General features: G+C 39.9%; 1 long non-coding RNA gene across 4 annotated transcripts in view; it reads right to left on the bottom strand.

Moving 5' to 3' along the window:
- LOC142406599 (uncharacterized) overlaps window positions 1-17,204 on the bottom strand; it is a 55,547-nt gene extending 38,343 nt beyond the window's left edge. For 3 of the 4 annotated variants that reach the window (XR_012774624.1, XR_012774623.1, XR_012774625.1), the window contains exons 1-2: window positions 16,435-17,204; window positions 10,888-11,063 (exon numbers count right to left, since the gene is read on the bottom strand). This is a non-coding gene — a long non-coding RNA (uncharacterized LOC142406599). The remainder of the gene's footprint in view (window positions 1-10,887; window positions 11,064-16,434) is intronic. The other variant, XR_012774626.1, reaches the window with a different exon arrangement.
- Between the last annotated feature and the right edge of the window lie 817 nt (window positions 17,205-18,021).

Genomic DNA, 18,021 nt, shown 5'->3' with positions numbered 1-18,021 from the left:
TTGCTAAAAAGGTGGACACACAGGCAATCTGTGGCAGGGCCAGGAAGCAAAGAAAGATGATCTTAGGCAGGGATTTAAACCCATATGCATCCTTCTCAATCTTCATCCCTTTGCTCATTATTTCTTTCATTTGTTTATTTTCTTGATTAATATTGAAAGACTCATTCCAATATATTTATTTATCTATCCATCTAATTCCTATTCAGAGTGTAATACTCTAAAATCAATGGGAAGCTGATTGCTTAAATAGAAGCAAAGTGGTCTTCAGTCTTTGCAGAATGGGGTACAAGTTATGTGCGTAGAGAATATTACTTCAAGCTTTTTTTTTTTTTTTTTACAGTGCCAGTACAGATTTCAAGGTACTAAAATATTAAACAGTTTTTATGATCAATAAAAAGTTGTGAAGGCAAGGTGAGGTGTGTTAACAGCAAAGGTTGTGAGGATACGCAGTTTCTTTATTACAAATTACACACAACCAACCTGAGAACCCTTAAAAAAGGTAACACTGAACTGCCATTACTTATTATGAAGGTATGTTATGCATTCACTGTGCAAAAAAAAAAAAAACCAAACCTGTATGATTCAATGGCATACTGGAAAGCACCAAAGGCTGAACCAGACCCAGTTCAGTGCTTGCAGTATAGCTCTTCTTTTACTGCCTAGCGTACTTCTTGTTGGCAGATGTTATTTTCATGAACTGTCACTATGTATTTTGACTCAGAGGAGAAAGGGGCTGATTCAATGTGCATTCATGGATACATACACTGCTAAAATATGCAGAGATCCAAATCCCCACATACTACAGCAGATAATAGAGCCCCAGTTAGCATCTCTCAGGAACGTTGGGCTTATTAGCAGGAAAATATATAATCTCTGAAGATGTTTTTCAGGGTTTGGGGTGTTGGTTTTTTTATTTATGATTCTTGCTTTATTTATCACTGACCTTTCAGGGTCCCCATAAGGCCACAATGTGTCGAAAAATGAACTTGCAAAGGAGGATGGGAAGTTGCAATGACCATGTCTGGCAGCACCAGCACCCATCCCAATGCAAGAGGAGCCTGGCAGAGGACCCTGCCAACGAGGCAGCGCAAACAGGTATGCCCGAGTTCCCCTCTCCTGGGGGTAGCCTCTGTGCAGGTAGGTGGAACCATGACAAGCAGCAGAAGAAAGGCACCCCTTTGGAGCAGAGGGCCCCAAGCCACAGCCGAAGTACAGCTGGCTCCACGCTCAGACAAAAAACCCGCACGAAGAGGGGGAAGGAGACACACAAAAGGAGCCTTTTGGCAGCAGCCTGAAGTTACATCATCTCTGCTGTATCGTAAAATTTGAACTTCTCCTTGGAGTTAGAGAAATATAAACACCTCCACAGCATGATTGGGCAGCTAAAGCAGGTGCCTCCCATCACATGGGGGGGAAGAGACTCATCCCCCAAGCACAGCTGAATGCACTAAAAGGAGCCCCAGTAAATAGATCTTTCATTTGGTTGGGTTTTAACCTGATGCTGGGTATTACTGGGGTAGCCCAGGTTCCCCCAACTGTGCGAAATTCCTCCATTAAAAGGAAAGAAAGTATTATCATCCTTCACAGATGGTAACAGGCTAAGGGCTATATTTTCAACATGATTTCAAAAAAGTGAATAAGCACCAAGTGGGATTTTCAAATGCCTGTAGGTACTTAAGACTACTGATGATTATGCAGAAAAGGGAAGCAAGGAGAGAAAATAGCACTATAAATCCTGGATGACTAGTAATTTGAATTGGTTGTGGCGGATTTGAAGCACATGGAAAAAATGGATCTACCAGTTGACCATTGTAATCCTCTCCTCAGGGGAGCAGAAGCAACATTTTGACCATATAAGTATCTATCTATACATATAAACAGACACACACACACCTTTCAGTCCTATTACATTGGACAACCTACAATATAACATGAAAAACACTCTGAGACCAGTCGTCCAGTGATTTGGGGGGTGGAGGAGGAACAAAAAACCAACCAAACAACCAACCCACACACAACACAAACATTTCATTTCTAAAAACTGAAAAATTGTCGTATTCAGCTGGACTGACCCCCTGAGTTTAGAAAGCGGAAACTCCCACATTCTGCTTTAGGATTTAATCTCTCGTTAGAGTCAAACATCAGATACGGATATCATGGGCAAGTGTAGCCCAATCCAATCTCTTGCTTTAAGTGAAGAAGCTAGGAAACCCACAAGCAGCTCGACACAATGCCTGTGTGGGACTTGTCCATTTTGTACTACCTGAATTTATATCAGCGACCAAATTGAAAAGGAAGTGTGACTGTGCATGGCAAGCCTGATAGAGATGGGAGGTCAGGGGAAGGAAGGGAGGTAAGACACCGGAACCAAACACCAAATCTCAGACAGCTTTCAGCCACTTGAAGACATCATAGTTTGGCTGCAAAAGTCCCATTTATATTGGATTCCAGTTTCTAGAATGCAAAATAAACTACTGTACCAAATGGTCCTGTTTTTCACACTGGATGTGAAGCTGAACCCAAAGCACTGCAGTCTAGGGCCATTTATACACTACTGAGAGACCTGGTCTACAGCCAAAGGCCTCCCCAGGCAATTCTGTAACATTTTTCATTGCTTTTAATTTACAGTTATTTAATCATTTCCATTACCCAGAGAAAAAGCACACAATCTGTGAAGACCGAGAAAAAAAAATAGGCTATTCTACTTTGATAATACACTTTAAAATATTCTGTCAGCCCTACTGTTGACAGTAATCCTTCCTCTAGTTTTCATAAAAATGGCTTTCTTTGTAATCAGAGCAAGAAAAGTCTGTTAGCACTTCACAGCAACCCAGTTCACACAGGATTTGCTTTTCTTGTGCCTCACAGAAGTTACTTTAGGAGCACAGAGCTGTGAATACCTTGGGATGCAAAGTGCCTGGCTCCCGTGGAGGGGGACTGTCCTCCCACCCGGGCAGCAGCTTCCCATCTGCACACTGCTTCAGTGGTGACTTATTGGCATTTACGAGGCCAGTACAACCAACCCTGAATAATGTGTTTACAATATCTAAAGAAGAAGAAAAGAAGTGCTAATGAGAAATCAGCTCATTGACATCTCATTTTTTCCACATATTCAGTTATTTGTCATTTGCTTATGTCTTCTGACAACATTCATGCCAGCTGCTAGCTGAATGGGAGCTTTCCAGCGATGCCTAAATAGATTGTTTGTCTTCATTAGCGCTTTGTACAAATTCATTCAGCAAGGACTTGAAAGACTGGACCTACCTAATGACAGTCTGCAAGTTCTGCTGCCACAGTCCGAGATGTTTGCTTTAGCAGACTTACACCAGCTTTTGTTAGTTTAGCATAGGAGAACCGGTTTCTATTACCCCGAGTTGGTTTTTTTTGTTGTATCCCATCACTGCAGTTTCCAAACATACTTTCACATTGCACTACAAGAGGAGAGGGGAAAATGCACACACGCTATGTCTTTGGGGTAATAGATTTCATTGTATTGTATTTGTTTGCTTTCCACTTTTCTTGCATAAAACAATTTAATAATGAATCCATATCCACTAGATGATTGAACACCAAGTAAGAGAGAAACCTAGCCTGACCTTTGATTTTTCTGCATCAAGAGACTGATGAGATGACATTATAGTAAGTGGATAAAAATGGCACATAACCTCAGTAGCTGAAGTTGAATGAAAACTATTTTTAAAGCGGGGGCAAGATTCTTGTTGTATTTCAAAACAAACATCTTCCTCCTCCAGCATGCTTGGGAAAGGGCATGCAAAGCTGAAGTCAGGCTTTAGATGCAAAACACTGATATTCAAGACAAGCAGCAGCTGTTTTCTCTACAGTTCTAATAATTCAAGGAAAAGCTCGCGCTTTTTTTTTTTTTTTTAAGTTCTCAACAACAATAGCAGATCCTTCTACTTGTTCTCCTTCTAAGATCTGATCCCTTACTGCTACCTATAAGCATGGTCCTCTGGCATCAAGCTTTTGCCTACAGTTTACCACCTTCTTAGACTATTCATCATAGGGAATATATGCTACCCATAGGATATATGCTATGCATTTCCTTTCAGGTGTTGCTCCTTGAAAGAGTCTGTCTTCACCACAGTTCCAAAGCATTACCAAGAGGAAACAGTCCTTCAGGACATGGCCACAATCTGCTATCGTGCTATACACCTACACAAGGCACCAGGGGTTTGCAAAGCAACCATACAAGGGGTGCTGAAAGACTATTGCTAGCAATATTAAAAAAAAAAAAAACCCAACCAAAAAACAAACCACCCCATGAAATGCAAACCTTGCTACCCCTAATTTAAAAGTGTAGGGCTAGGTTGTTGAATCCTGTCTCTCATTATCAGAGACAGACACACCATATAGATAGAACTGTTATCTTAAAATAAGTTAGGGTTATCCACTATTCCAATATATTTATTATAAGAATCTATTGGAGGAGTGCTCTAGGGTAACTTCTAGCTTGGATGCCAGCTTGTGATCAGACCTTGAATTCATCCTTAAATGTCTTCTTGCTAACATTTTATTGTGAATCTTATGGTATCTGGAGTTTGTTGGGGAGTGAAAATTTATTTTCAGAATATCTACAAGAACATTTCAGCCTTCATTCAGCTTTGATTTAAAAAGAATTACTTCTAGCTTTATTACTTTACGGTTGTGAAGAGAAGTTTGAAAGTATCAAAGCGTGCTCAAAGTCAGAGGTAAACAGAAAAATAACACATTATTTTAGGACACGTTTTCGAGGAGGGTCTGCATCAATGACATTTCATTAATAAAGAGAATAATGCTTTAAACATTTATGTAACTTACTGTCACTTTAAAGGACAAAAAATTTAGTAAAAATAAAAGAGAACTTAAGAGACTCTCCTAGAAGATGACAAACACCAACTAGTTCTCTGGAGAAAAAGGGAAACTGTGAGATCATTCTTAATAAATGACAACATTTACTGGCAAAGGTAGATTTTCCAGAAGAACAAAAGCATCCCAAGAGTTCTCATCCCAACAGTCTTTAAAAAAAAAAAGTTATCTTTTTTTAAAGGTTTAGAAGTTTTTTTATTGGACTTTCAGAGAGCACAGCCTGGTTGTTAACAGTATTCTCTCTCTTTAGTCTAGTTTAAAGTACACCAAATTAATACACTTACCAACAATAAAGCCTTCTACAAGTATAAGACTTGAGAACAGGTTTCAACAGGAGTCTTTAGGTGTGTAAGTCTCCATATACATTAACATCTGCATCCAAAAGCTCTGGATAGATGTTTTCAATGCTAAGTATAATGCCTCATCAGCATTTTCTTTCAAATCACTTAGCCTAATTTAATAATTTTTCTGCATTTCGTTTACTGCATGTCAGATCTAATTGTGCTCCTGAAAGGCAAAAAAAAAAGTAATAACTTGTCAATGGAGGAGATATGTACGCACTGAACGAACTGAAGTCCTTTAGAAAAACAGCAATAGCAACAGATCATGTCTATGTGAAAATTAAAGCTACGTTGGTATTTTTATTTTTGCAATTCATTCAATTTTTGTTTGGCAAAAGCAGAGCATTTTATTTAACTGTAGGACAACTTCAACATGGATAGCAGCAATGCAAGCTTCTATGCATTTCCTAAGCTGTTGTCTACTCTCAGAGAGACTGCTCTGGAAATCAGTTTTCCATATTTCTCATTTGGTGCATGAGCTAATTTTAGAAATATCACTTACACGTTTTTTATTCGTATCACAGTTTCAAATTCCTTTACTTCATCATCAAAAGGTATGAGCAGTGAAAGCATGAGCTGCCTGTTGTTACTCAGCAATGTCAGACCAGCCATGTCAACCCTTCGCTATTTTAGTCCCATGCTAGATGAAGTTGCCACATGCTGGTTTCTTTAAAGATCACCGTTCCTTCTCTACTAGAGACAAATTGCATCTGCAGAACTGAAGCTTTCACTATGCAACCACAACCCAAGAAACCTTAAGATTATTATTATCTCCTATGATTATTAAGCTCTGCAATCTTATCACAGCACATAAAATCATGAAAGAAACAGGAACCACTTCCTTCAATCACAAGGGCAGATCGTGCTTTCTCCCAGAGCAGATCCTGTATTGCACTGTCTCCTGAGTCTCTCTCAGTCAGACCCATCTCTTCTGAGAGAAAGCACAGAGTCCTAGGAGGATCTTTGCACACATCAGGTCTTTCCAGTGAAAGGAAATGGGTTATTTTCCAGAGAAATCCAAAGCCTGAAAAGTTCTGACTGGCATTCATTTTATTCAGCAATTTGGGTAGGTTTTGACAACTTAGGTAATGAAAAGCATCTACATACTTATACCATATTTGCAAAAACATACATCTGGTCTTGGACTGTAGAATGGATGCACCACTTCTACCATACAACCTGAAGAATGAAAAAACCTCTGTAGAAAAAATTCCAGGTACCACCTACAAAGGAAAAGAAAAAAAAAAAAAAATAAAAAAAAACACAGTCCACAAAAGACTCAGCACTCAGAATTAGTTCCTTTGGGCCACAAACACCGTATTACTGGAACAGTAGATTTTTTTTTCCTGTAATCTTTCATGTTATAAATGCTTTTTTTCCACCAGGAAGTAAAGAACAATCCATTAATTTTTACCCTATTTTGTTGAAGTTAGAAAAAGAAGATTCTCAAAGCAGAAGAGCATAAAGATCCTTCATGCTATCCAATTGTCTTTTCATACTGTCTAGACATTGTCTTACAGATTGACATTATATGTTAAGTAGTAGAATATCCATGAAACTGAAAAATGATTCTTTTACTTATTCTTTCTCAATATCCTCATTTAACAGGACAAATAGTAGGGTACATGTCCAGTATCTTTAGAACAATATCGTCTTCCTTAAAGAAGACCAGAAGGAAAATTATTTGCTGGCTGTTAAAGAATATCAGGTTTTACCATTCATTACTTACTCTTTATCTCTTGGACTGATTTTTTTCCCCTTTTACCACAAAAAAATTACAATTTAGGAACTGTTTTCTTTTTTACAAAATTATAAATAATACATCTACTCTCCCATTATTTTTCTCCATAGATTTAAGTCCTCAGAAGAATTTCAATAAGGATACTCCAAGGACTAAGTCTTGGTTGTTGGAAGGTGTTGTTAGTTCATTCTCATTTTTATCAGCTACTTTTCGAAATAATTAACTATTATACACTTCTCTGTTCCCCGTTGGCTAAAAAATAGCTTCTAAACATACAAACAAACCCCACACCTGAATTTGAGACATGAAGTTTACTGTTCTGACCACAGTGAAAGGGATGCTAATAGACACAAGCTAACAGCCAGTATGTCTTCCTGTCCCAAGCAGGATAAAGCACATGAGACCTGGCAGGCACCTAATTCTTTAATTTAAAAAAAGACCATGGGACTGAGCAGCAGGAAACAAGGAGGGGAATGGAGAACTTGAAAAGTTGTAACGGTCTTGAAATACATTGGTTACTGCAATCTGTTTGCTATTTCTGATGTGAATAGAAAAATGAGGGACTAACATCACTGCAAAAAACATAAGCTTTGACATCTACCTGCAGGTACAGTATGGCTTTGGAATAGTTTGCCCAGGAAGGATGTGGAATTTGTATCCTCCAAGGTTTCAAAGAATACAAACAGTAGCCATGCTTCTGCAAAGACTTAAACAGAACTATAACTTTCACAGGTTGTTACTTTCTTTGAAGTCAATGAGAATATTTGCATGTAAAAGTTTGTATCCTTAAGTCAATAATCTCTATTCTCCCAAGCCATGCCCAGAGCAGGAAAAACAGAAAATCAGCAGTCCAAATTATTTAAAGCGTTAAAAAAAAAAAAAAAACAAAACACTACACACAAGCAAAACTGTTACCATTTACTTACATGAACGTGTTGTAATTTGTTTTAGCAGAAGAGAAGAGAGAAAAAAAAATCAACAACTTCATTACTAATTTAATAATTTCCAATTATTTTACTTTATTTTTCAGAAGTCCTACTTTCAGAAGAGCAGAACAGCTGGCCTCATGCCCCAGTGATGATGGGAAAAAACTCACCGAAAACCCACTCAAAATTACTGAGGTAATTGTTTCAGGAGAGAATATTCATTTACAAGAAAATTACAAGGTTTTTAGTGCTGAAGCCAAAGACATCAGTTAAACTCTTGTAAGAACACTTCCAGAGCCTAAGCTGACATGAATGAGCAATTTATCAAGTAACTCAAGTCACAGAAGCAAAATGCTCTCTACAACCAGCAAAAGGACTCTTTAGAAAAATCAATTTGGTTCCTAGTAAGGTTAAAATTCTCTAAAAATATTTTAAGATGGATAGGTGAACTTGGAGAACAAGAGGAAAAAACCTACCCCAATTATTTCAGTAAATAGGTCTGGCCAAAATTGTATCATGAAAAAAATCTCTGGAAGTCCCAGCAGAAAAGAGGGTGTCCAAAGGAAAGGGTCAACATTCAGGACCTGGAAAAAATTTCAGAAGGTGTAGTGACAGCAGGCTTAGTAACCTCAAAGTTTAGGTTCTTGCCTTTTTCCTCCCACAGGTCTGTAATTGTACAGGCTCCTTCATGAGAAGATAAAGAGTAAATGTGTCTAGAAAAAGTAAAATGGGTTATTTTTCCCCTTCTCTTCATCTATGCATCATATGATCATTTGCACCCAGACAATGATGTTCTGGAGCATCCTGTCACAATACTTCAAACACCACCAAGGCTATATTTATGCGAACACTTTGAAAAATAAGCTTCGTTGACTTTCACTGCTCAAGTGGATGATGACCAGGAGCACATTGCACTGACTAAAACTTCCAAGAACTCATTAACCCTATAATTAAAAGGAAAGTGAAAAAAATACAATTGCTACTGCTCCTAACTTCTAATGCTATTTACTGGGTTGCTCTGTGCAATGCCTAGGAAGTTTGCTAGGGCAGTATATAAAACTGTCAGCTCATCCTTAGCTACTTTGCTCCATGTTATGAGTTATCATCCTGCTGAGATAGCACTATGTATTGTCCAAGTAAACCTATATTTATTACATAACCACAAGTAAATGTTTCAGCACAAAGAGAGTATTATGTTGTAGTTAATGAATCTGAATACACTTTTCCAAACAGTATTTCCTACAACTGCTTTTCATGGTTTTTTTTTTTCCCCTACTCCTTATGTGAATGCCATTTTGCCTAATGCAATGCCAAACCATTCTAGTTGCCAGCAACAGCTGCACTCACAGCACCATCCTTTAAGCAAAAACAGCTTTACAAATGCTGCAATGCTGCTTTGTCATTGCTATCTGTGGTAGAATAGTTATGATAGACTGTGGGTGAAACTCCACTTTCTGCAGAACTAAGAACTCCAAATCCCTGACAGTGTTTCGCATGACACTGTCTGATGTTACCCATCTGAAACCTGCACCTTCCACACTACAGTATGCTGTGCTACCAACTGAGCCTTCAGACAAGGTTTCTGCGGCCATACTTTAGCGTAGTTGTCAGGTGCTGTTATCTAACGTCTGACACCTTATGACACCTTCTAACTTAATGTGAAGAATTAACTTCATTAACCGGTTGTGATTGCCAGCAGAGATACATGGTAGGAAGCAGGGTAATGCAGAGGAGTCTCCAGGGGAGTAGACACTATGGACCCTTTCCTAACACAATGAGTGCAGTCAACACCATGAGCACTTTACTGGGGGTATCTGCACATCAGGAAGCTGGGAGCAGTTTCATAGCTTTTCTGTGATCTGTCACTCCGCACCAGCGTGCCTATCTGAGCAGTTTACTCAGTGTAAGAACCTTCATCTGCCCTTTCCTTCAGTGTGCAGGTCATTTTCTTGCAGGCAGGCAGGATTATTTAGCTATTATGTGTGGCAAGATGATTGAAAGCCTAGGAGACCTACTTTTAGCAGGTCAGCCCCAGTGTTGCAAGGGGTGCCCATAGGGATTCACATGCAAATAGCTTTAGAAATGACTGATGGGGATGAGGGGGGGCGGGAGGAATTGCTGTTGACATGGCTAGGTCCCACATATCCATGAGAATAAAGACAGCATAAGAATTATACACATTTAGACCTCAGCATTATTCATACCCATCACCTCTCACTATTGTAGCAAAGCAAACCACAATCAGTGATTCAGCAACGCTGGCCCTTTATGCACAGGCTCTCCTGCTGAATGCAAATGCAACAAACAATGAGTAATTTCAGTTCAGCTTTGTGCTTATTCTCCTTGGGAGAGAAACTGGCTGTTCCACTCACACAGCATAAACGAAATATTTTCTTCAGTTTAACACTTAGGAGTGCAACTGAAATTCTTAAGTTATTCTGCTCTCACTACAGCTGCTGTTCACAGCTACAGTGACACAGGGATGAACAAGCAAGAGATGCTGTTTTGAAGAGGCAGCCACTTAAAGAACATCATTTCAGTCAATTTACTTACAACAAACATCCCTTGGAATCTGTTGAGGTGTATCGTTAACAAATGTTGAAACTTTTATCATAAACCTTGACCACAGATATGGTGGGGGATTTCCTGGCCTTTTGGCTAATTTAATAAATACCTGTGGTGGGAAAAAGCAAGCATGTTTGCTGCCAAATGCCCATAAGGAGCACAGCGCATTGGATCAGTCCAATTGGATCATTTACACTTTTTTCACAGCAGTAATTGATCAAATAATCTACATAGGTAACATGAGATTAACAATCATTTGAAGTCTTTAGAAAGAGACATCTAGTGTTAAGTAAAACATTCCTGCCCTATCTCAGGCAGGAGAACCGAGATGGCTGTAGGAAACACAGGGTGACATTTTCTATATGGTCACAATGGTCTGACTGGTGTTCACACCTCTGAGCCCCTCCTGCATCCCATAGGAAAGTCTAGTGTACTTTTGTTTGTTTACCTTTATGCAGGAGTCAAAAAGCTGCTGAGGAATTTAGTTTCCCTTTAGCATTTTGCAGCCTCTCCCTCTGCCTTCTTGATTGAGCAGCTGTTCATGTTAAACCAGAGGGACACTATGGTAAAATTCAGCCTTGGGAGGGGTGCAGGAAAACCAAGTGAGAAGTATGCAAGAGGGCTCTGGAAAGGACAGGGTGAAATTAAATGGCATTTGGATATCCAGAACGGAAGCTGTAAGTATATTATAATTACACTTTAAGTGTATATCTCCATTTTACAGCTCTAATAAAACTGCATCAAAACTCTGTATGACCTGTTAGACCCCATTTCTACTGCAACAAAGTTTCATATAGGAAATTTAGAAGACAACAACAGAAGTGGTGGGAAACAAAAAAAAACCAACTGCCATATTAGATTAGGAAAAAAAAATGCCAGAGGCAGATATAATATCAGTTTTCAAACTAAAAGAAGACAGCAAGCAATTATTTTTCATGGCTGCTAGGAACAAGAAAACAAGAACTTCAGCTTAATTTGCAATAACTAACAGCTTAAATACTGTAGGAAATTCTGAAGGCACTGAGAAAGAGATGAAACACAAAGTTAAACCAGCTAGGGAGACTAGAAAAATCATCCCTGAAGGTCTTCAAGAGCAGACGCAAGCAGAACATGTGTTAGGCAGGGCTGAGTACACTTGACCTCACATCAGCGCACAGGCACAGATTAACTGGTCCCTGGGATTCCTCCCAGCCCACAGCTCCAGACTTTGTGTAAGGACAGAGAATAGAAACTGTCTTATCTGAAGAACAAAGCAAGTTTCTGTTCTTCCTTTTTCTTCAGGGGAACACAATATGCCCATCTCTGCAATCAAGATAGCTTTTAAAGCAGTCACTAAACTACAACTATTTCCAACATTGTTGCTGAAGAAGGGAATGGAAATTTCTCCTATGATTTGAAGTCATATTCTCGACCAGACACTCCTACTCATTAATCAAAAAAAGAGCTTCAGTGCACACTCATACTGTAAACTTCAATTCTTTTTCACAAACATTGCAGAGAAACCTTGGGAAGGCATCAGGTAGTTTGTCTTAAGTAAGGTCTATCTCATTTACAAGCTCTGAAAAAAAAAAAAAAAAAAAATCAGTGAATTTCAGTCTTGCTCCATTGTATAGTAGGGTTGGCCCAAGAGAAACTGCAGCTGCCCCTGGACTAGAGCTTGTTCTCTGAGGAAATAAAGATGAGAGCTAAACTGGGGGGTACCACACACACACACAATTAAAGTAATCTTAGCTTTCTTTCATGAAGTTAATCACATACCTACAATCTATTTAAAAATAATTTTAAAAAAATCAACAAAACTATTTCTCCTGCAAACAGCAAGGAAGGAGAAAGAGAAATAGTTCATATTACCCTAACCAACTGCATTTGGGAGGGAAGTGTTCAGGCCTATAGTGAAGATAAACAGATTTTATACTGAGGTCATTATTTGGAAGCAGAAAAAGGTATCAAAGTCAGTCCCTTTCTCTCCCTTTTACACACTTCATTTTGAAGTTAAACACACCCTTTGGCCTATGTAGAGAGGTATCCTGTGGACCTCTGTTACTACTTGCATAGCATTTCCAATCAGTACTCCAGTCCCAAAAGGCATTTTTTGTCTCACCCAGACCAGACCTTTCAAGTTATCCTTGATCACACATGCCTGAAGTTATTCAGCAAAACTTTCACATTCCCTGTTGTTTATATCAGGATCACCAAGAACATTTGCTTTGCCTTTTCGCATTGTTGTTGTTGCGAGAGGAGTTCCCAGCGCTTTGCCGAATAACAAGTCCAGTGCTACTTGTTGGTTTTGTGCCTTTTCCTGCTGCCTTGACCTCCTGCCCTGCCACTCACAGCTGATGTGCATTTCTTTTGTAATTTCAGCCCAGGTCCACCTCCTTTGCCCAGATTAAAAGTCAGCCCTTCCAAAAAGGTCTCTCACCTTCCACATCCTACTACAACTTTAGTCCAACCCCACGCCTTTCCCACCATCGGCACAAAGCATGCCAAACCTGTGCAAGTCCAAAAATAACAACAATCCACTGGTGCCTACGCTTTTATATTAAATATGCACTTTACTTATATTACATATGCAAGCTTTTATAATTTAACTTGTTTTCCTTGGTTTCTAGTCATTTAAGAAGTCCTAGAGTAATATTTTTTAGGATCCCCTCTGCAATGAAAGAGGGGTTTAAAAAAAAAAAAAAAAAAACAAACAAAAAAAGACCACACTCAAAAACCACCAAACCAAAAACAACAGCCACCCCCAAGATTCCTAACTTCCAACCTTGGTGTTTTAAGAAATTTATTAACATTGAAGATTTTTCATAGCTAAGTTAAATCACCTAAACTTACTATAATGCTAAAACATTTGTTTTATAGGTTTCTATGGTAAAACAGCTTCTGTGCCAAACAAAATAGGCTTCTGCACTGATGTAAACATGGCCCTGCTAGGCAGAAGGTACTCTGTGATTTGTTTTCAGTTCAGTCAGCACCAGGGAAGCCATTACTCTGACAGGGACAGCTCTACTCTGACCCAAGTGGCATCAGCTGTTCTAGCCTTAAAGTGGAGACATCAATGACCTGGTAGGAAGATTTCTAAAACAAGTGTCATGAATAATTAATTGATCAAGAAATTTACAGCAGGGGAACGAAGAATGTTGAATATACACTCAAAATATCCAGTTTCCATGCAAAGGAGGACATGCAACCTTTTAAACAAGAGCCCCCTTTAAGAAAGGCAAGTTTTAGGATGAAACATGCATAATTCTGACAAGTATCCTCAAAAATTGACCTGCAAGTAATGGGGGGGGGGGGGGGGAATTAAAAATTTTCCATGCAGAAATAGAGAAAGAATTATTTTATTTCTGCACACCTCTCTAGCCCATCTCTGTTGTCAGTACTCAGGATGTATAAGGTTTATTTTTAACTGTAAGCCTCAGGTGGTGAGGGATGCTTTCAGAGTGATGGGCAAACAGCATTCCATTCCTAAGGGAGCGGCCACCTCTCCTAACAGGCCCCTGGATCATTCAGTACTTGGCCCTGTAATTAATAGGGGAAAAAGAGAGGTGAAAGACTATCCCTTCATCTGAGCCAGTCTAGGAACTGGTAACTCACGATGCCTACACTGAGAAAGGGTTTCTGTTGACAGGTATTAGCCAGGAACTCTTTGGCACACAAGCATGACTGTAAGCAGCATGCCTGAACTCGAACAGAGGGTTGCCAACGAGCGTGTAAAACCCAAAAAGTATACAACAGTAAGCTGGCAATTCAGGATTACTTTATTTACATCTACACCTCTCTGGAAGCAAATAAATTACCACTTCAGTGAACACTGCTTCACTTGAAATCAGCAGACCTTCTTTATGCAGAGAGGCTTGCAAGGCTACACAGCAAAAATAAAAGAAAGAATCCACATTCCTTTATTTGTAATCATTGCTGGCACAGTAAAGACAAAAAAAAAAAAAACAGAATAACAGTTGGATGGTCTTCTGAGTCTGAACTGTTGCCAGTTACTACATTTTGAATTAATTGGCAGAGCTTCACCTAGTCACTATGCAAGCTACACTCAATTTCACATGTAGGTCTTATGCGAGACCTAAACTCCATGGCCCCTCACGCTTGACACTTCTAGCAGCGATCCAGATGCCTGAACGAGCTAGCATGGCCAAAATATTGCTCCTGATCATGTAAAAGAAAGTGCCTTTTGAACAGAGCTGCCAAGGGCAAGGCTTAAACGCTGTTTCCGAAATAAAGCTGTGTTGCATTTCTGACCCGGGGTACAACAAGAAGCTGCGGTCTGCTTTTGGTCTCAGCCATGGTGCTGCCGTGAGGCTGGGTGCACGAGGCAGCCGGCCCCCAGCACACCCTGCTGCCCTTTGTGCGGGGCTGGTTACACCCAGCATGCCAGCTCTGAGGATTTTGCAGCAAGTTGAGGAATGTACAGTCTTTTCCTTTAAGCCCCAGCTGCTACACGTGGTGGGGAAAAAACCCACCAACCTTCTGACACTATATTTCAGCATTTACTGCCCAGCATTCAAGTCAGGGAGGTGCACTGAAACAATGCAAAGCTCTCGGGTTTCCAACAGTACAATTACAAGACAAAAGCCAAGCCTTGCACTAATTATACGTTCACCTGACTCAGGAAGCTGGAGCTTTAAGGACAAAACCCAAACAGCTCTTGACTCAGTGGTACAAGCATCTGCCTCCTGCACAGGGCTGCGCTGCCCAGCACGAGAGCTGGCCTTCGTTAGAACCCTGCTCTTTGATTGTCCCTGTCCCTTCACATTAAACGCCAAGATGTTCTGCTCAGGAGCCATCAGGGGAAAGCTTAACCTAAGCCACTGACATAAAAATGAAAAGGTGCATTTGTTTGCTAGGCAAATGGTGCTTGCCCAGTGCTGGGCTATTCATTTCTATAGGCTTTACAGTATCTCATTCTTAAACTTGGAAAACATTATTTCTGTTAGCAGAGAACAGCATCTAGCAAGAATGATAACACCTCAGGCAGGAGATAAGTAGCTCTTCTGACAGGCCAACTAACATGAAAACAATTAATAAATTAGCACAAAATGGAGTCCCTCTGGATGCAGTGCCTGAGCACATTTGCTTTGTAATTTATTTTGCTAACAAACACATACAGAATTATTCAACCTTCGAGACTAAGGAGTAAGGTTATTTGTTTGCAGCTGACTTCTCATTACACCTGTCTTGATTTTCTTTCCATAAAACAAAGATCCTGAGGTCTTAATTCATTAATTCTTACTCAAGTATCTCATGACAGCAATCTGGAAAGCATGAACAGGTACAAAGTCCATAGATCCCATATCAATGCTTGGAACGGGAGAAAGCACAGGGCAGCTCAGACTGCACATTTTCATGAAATCCATAACTCAGTTTCTTTGGACACATGGAAGAGGAAATTTATTTCTTTGGTGACAGTTCCTCTATACTATCCCCTGTGTTCTTGAGCTGCAGAGCAGAAAGGAGGGGGGGAAAAAAAAGAAAATGCTCCAAGCTACCACTCCAGCACCTTAATAAAACGGAATAAACCAATATAAGGCAAATAGAAAGTAAACACAATTCAATGAAGTCTGCAAAAACTTTTCAGTCTAAACCTCAGGGGTTTGTTTGTTTGCATTCATATTTTATAAATAGTTGGCAGAGTAAGTTTGCCAGTGTGGACATTCAGAGTAAATTAAAAGCAAACACTGAAGATCATTCATGAGAAGCAAATTTTGATGCCGTAAACCTAATATGTATAGGATTTCTTATAGTTGCCTAACCCAAAACTGAAGTCACAGATTACGTGAACAGCCCTGCTAAAAAGGACAACGAGAGAAAGTGAAGCATTTTTCAGCAATATTATCTGCCTAACACTGAACACTTTTGACCAGCTACCCATGTGATTTATGTATCTGATCATAACAGCTCAGCTTTCAAATATCAAAGGCTTCCAGCTCATTCCTAGTGAAGCAGCAGCAGACCAAGGCCTTTTCTATAAAGTCAGAGAAAATACCTTTGAGAATAGATGATCTTTTCTGGAAAGCTGCTCAGGGAGCTATCTCAAAGAAGGAGTCCCATACTTTGAGGCTTGCAGCCCGGAGGAGATCAAAACCAGTAACACCAATGGGACTCTTGGAGGCAATGGTTACTGTTGTCTGGGGCCGGGCCACCCACAGGAGCATTTTTAAGGACCAGGTGTGAGAGATGTGAGATAGATAGAAGTGGAAATGAAGTGCTGCAGCACAGCCCTGCTCAGGCCCTCCAGCCAGGATTTTCGTCCATATATCCCTTCCCACCCGCCCTCTCTTTCTCTGTGTAAGAAATGGACAGGATTAGGCGAGCGAGCTCGCTGTCTCTGCAGGGATCATTACAAGAGGTAGCACGTTGTCGGGCAGCTCCAGCCCAGGGCAGACAGAAAGGGGATGAGATACCGGGGCCACATCAGGAAGCTCGCACAACCACGGCTGTCCAAAAAGTGCCATCCACAGAGCACTTCAGTCACACCGGCATTTCTCACCACGGCCAATTCATCAGTAGGTTGTCTGCCTGAAACACAGGGAAAGGCTTTCAGCAAAACCTGGCTGGAGTGGCACTATCAGCAGGGGCCACACGAAGAGAGCACGCTGACCTCCAGACTTTCGGTACTGTCACCCTAACCCTATCGTTCTGCTCGGGCAAGTTAGCTACATCAAGATTGTGGTTTGCTACTGAAAAAAAAAAAAAAGTATTACTTATTTGTAACTTTTTAAAAAATAAACAGCTTCCTATCAGTACTAAATTGAAAACAAGTTTCTATGGTGAGGCCTGCTCTGGGAAAAAAAAAAAACCCAACCCAAATTCTTTATCAAAAGAAAACATTTTTCAGACACGCCCAAAGACATTGCAGAAAAAAATCCCCATACTTACCTCCACAAATATTGCAGGAAGCCAAACTCAAAAATAGAAAACATAGCTCTATGAAGAGAAAGCCGTGGATTAGATACCCATAGCCCTTATAAATTGCAAGTAGGTAAGAATATTATTCAGCCTCTTGAGGTTTCCAGGTAGCGGAAAACTACTGAAGCTATGCAAATCATTTTGGAGCTGCCCTTGGTATAAATTTATCCTTGTTGTAGCACTGCTATGTTTCAGCTTCTAATTCCATTCAGCTCTATTAATAAATTCTCTTCAGAGACCTTGACTTTCCATAGAAAATCAACGAAAAGGTACTATATATTCATACACTTGGTAGCATGTATGCATATGTGACACAATGCACGCTGAGATCCTGCAAAAAATAGGAACCAATGAGCTTGGAAATGGACAGGAAGATGTCTATGTTTCTGTGTTGCAGTCAGTTTGAGACAGACTTAGAATGAAAGATAAAGATTTTGCTAGAATACAATTTTATATACTCACTGAACTGGTTTGTTTGTTCATTTTGCTCATTGAAATATCCCCCAAAACTGATCTTTCAGAGGCTACAAGCACTGTCACTGACATTCACCAAAAAAAAAAAAAAATTAAGGGAAAATAACCCACCCCCAAAAAACCCCAAACAAACACAAAAACAACCAAAAAACCCACTTCCCCCTAACCATTTTTTAGGAAAATCCAGTCC

The sequence above is a fragment of the Mycteria americana genome, chromosome 2, assembly GCF_035582795.1.
Source record: "Mycteria americana isolate JAX WOST 10 ecotype Jacksonville Zoo and Gardens chromosome 2, USCA_MyAme_1.0, whole genome shotgun sequence".
In the NCBI taxonomy this organism is placed as follows: domain Eukaryota; kingdom Metazoa; phylum Chordata; class Aves; order Ciconiiformes; family Ciconiidae; genus Mycteria; species Mycteria americana.
This window is presented reverse-complemented; position numbering and strand designations above follow the sequence as displayed.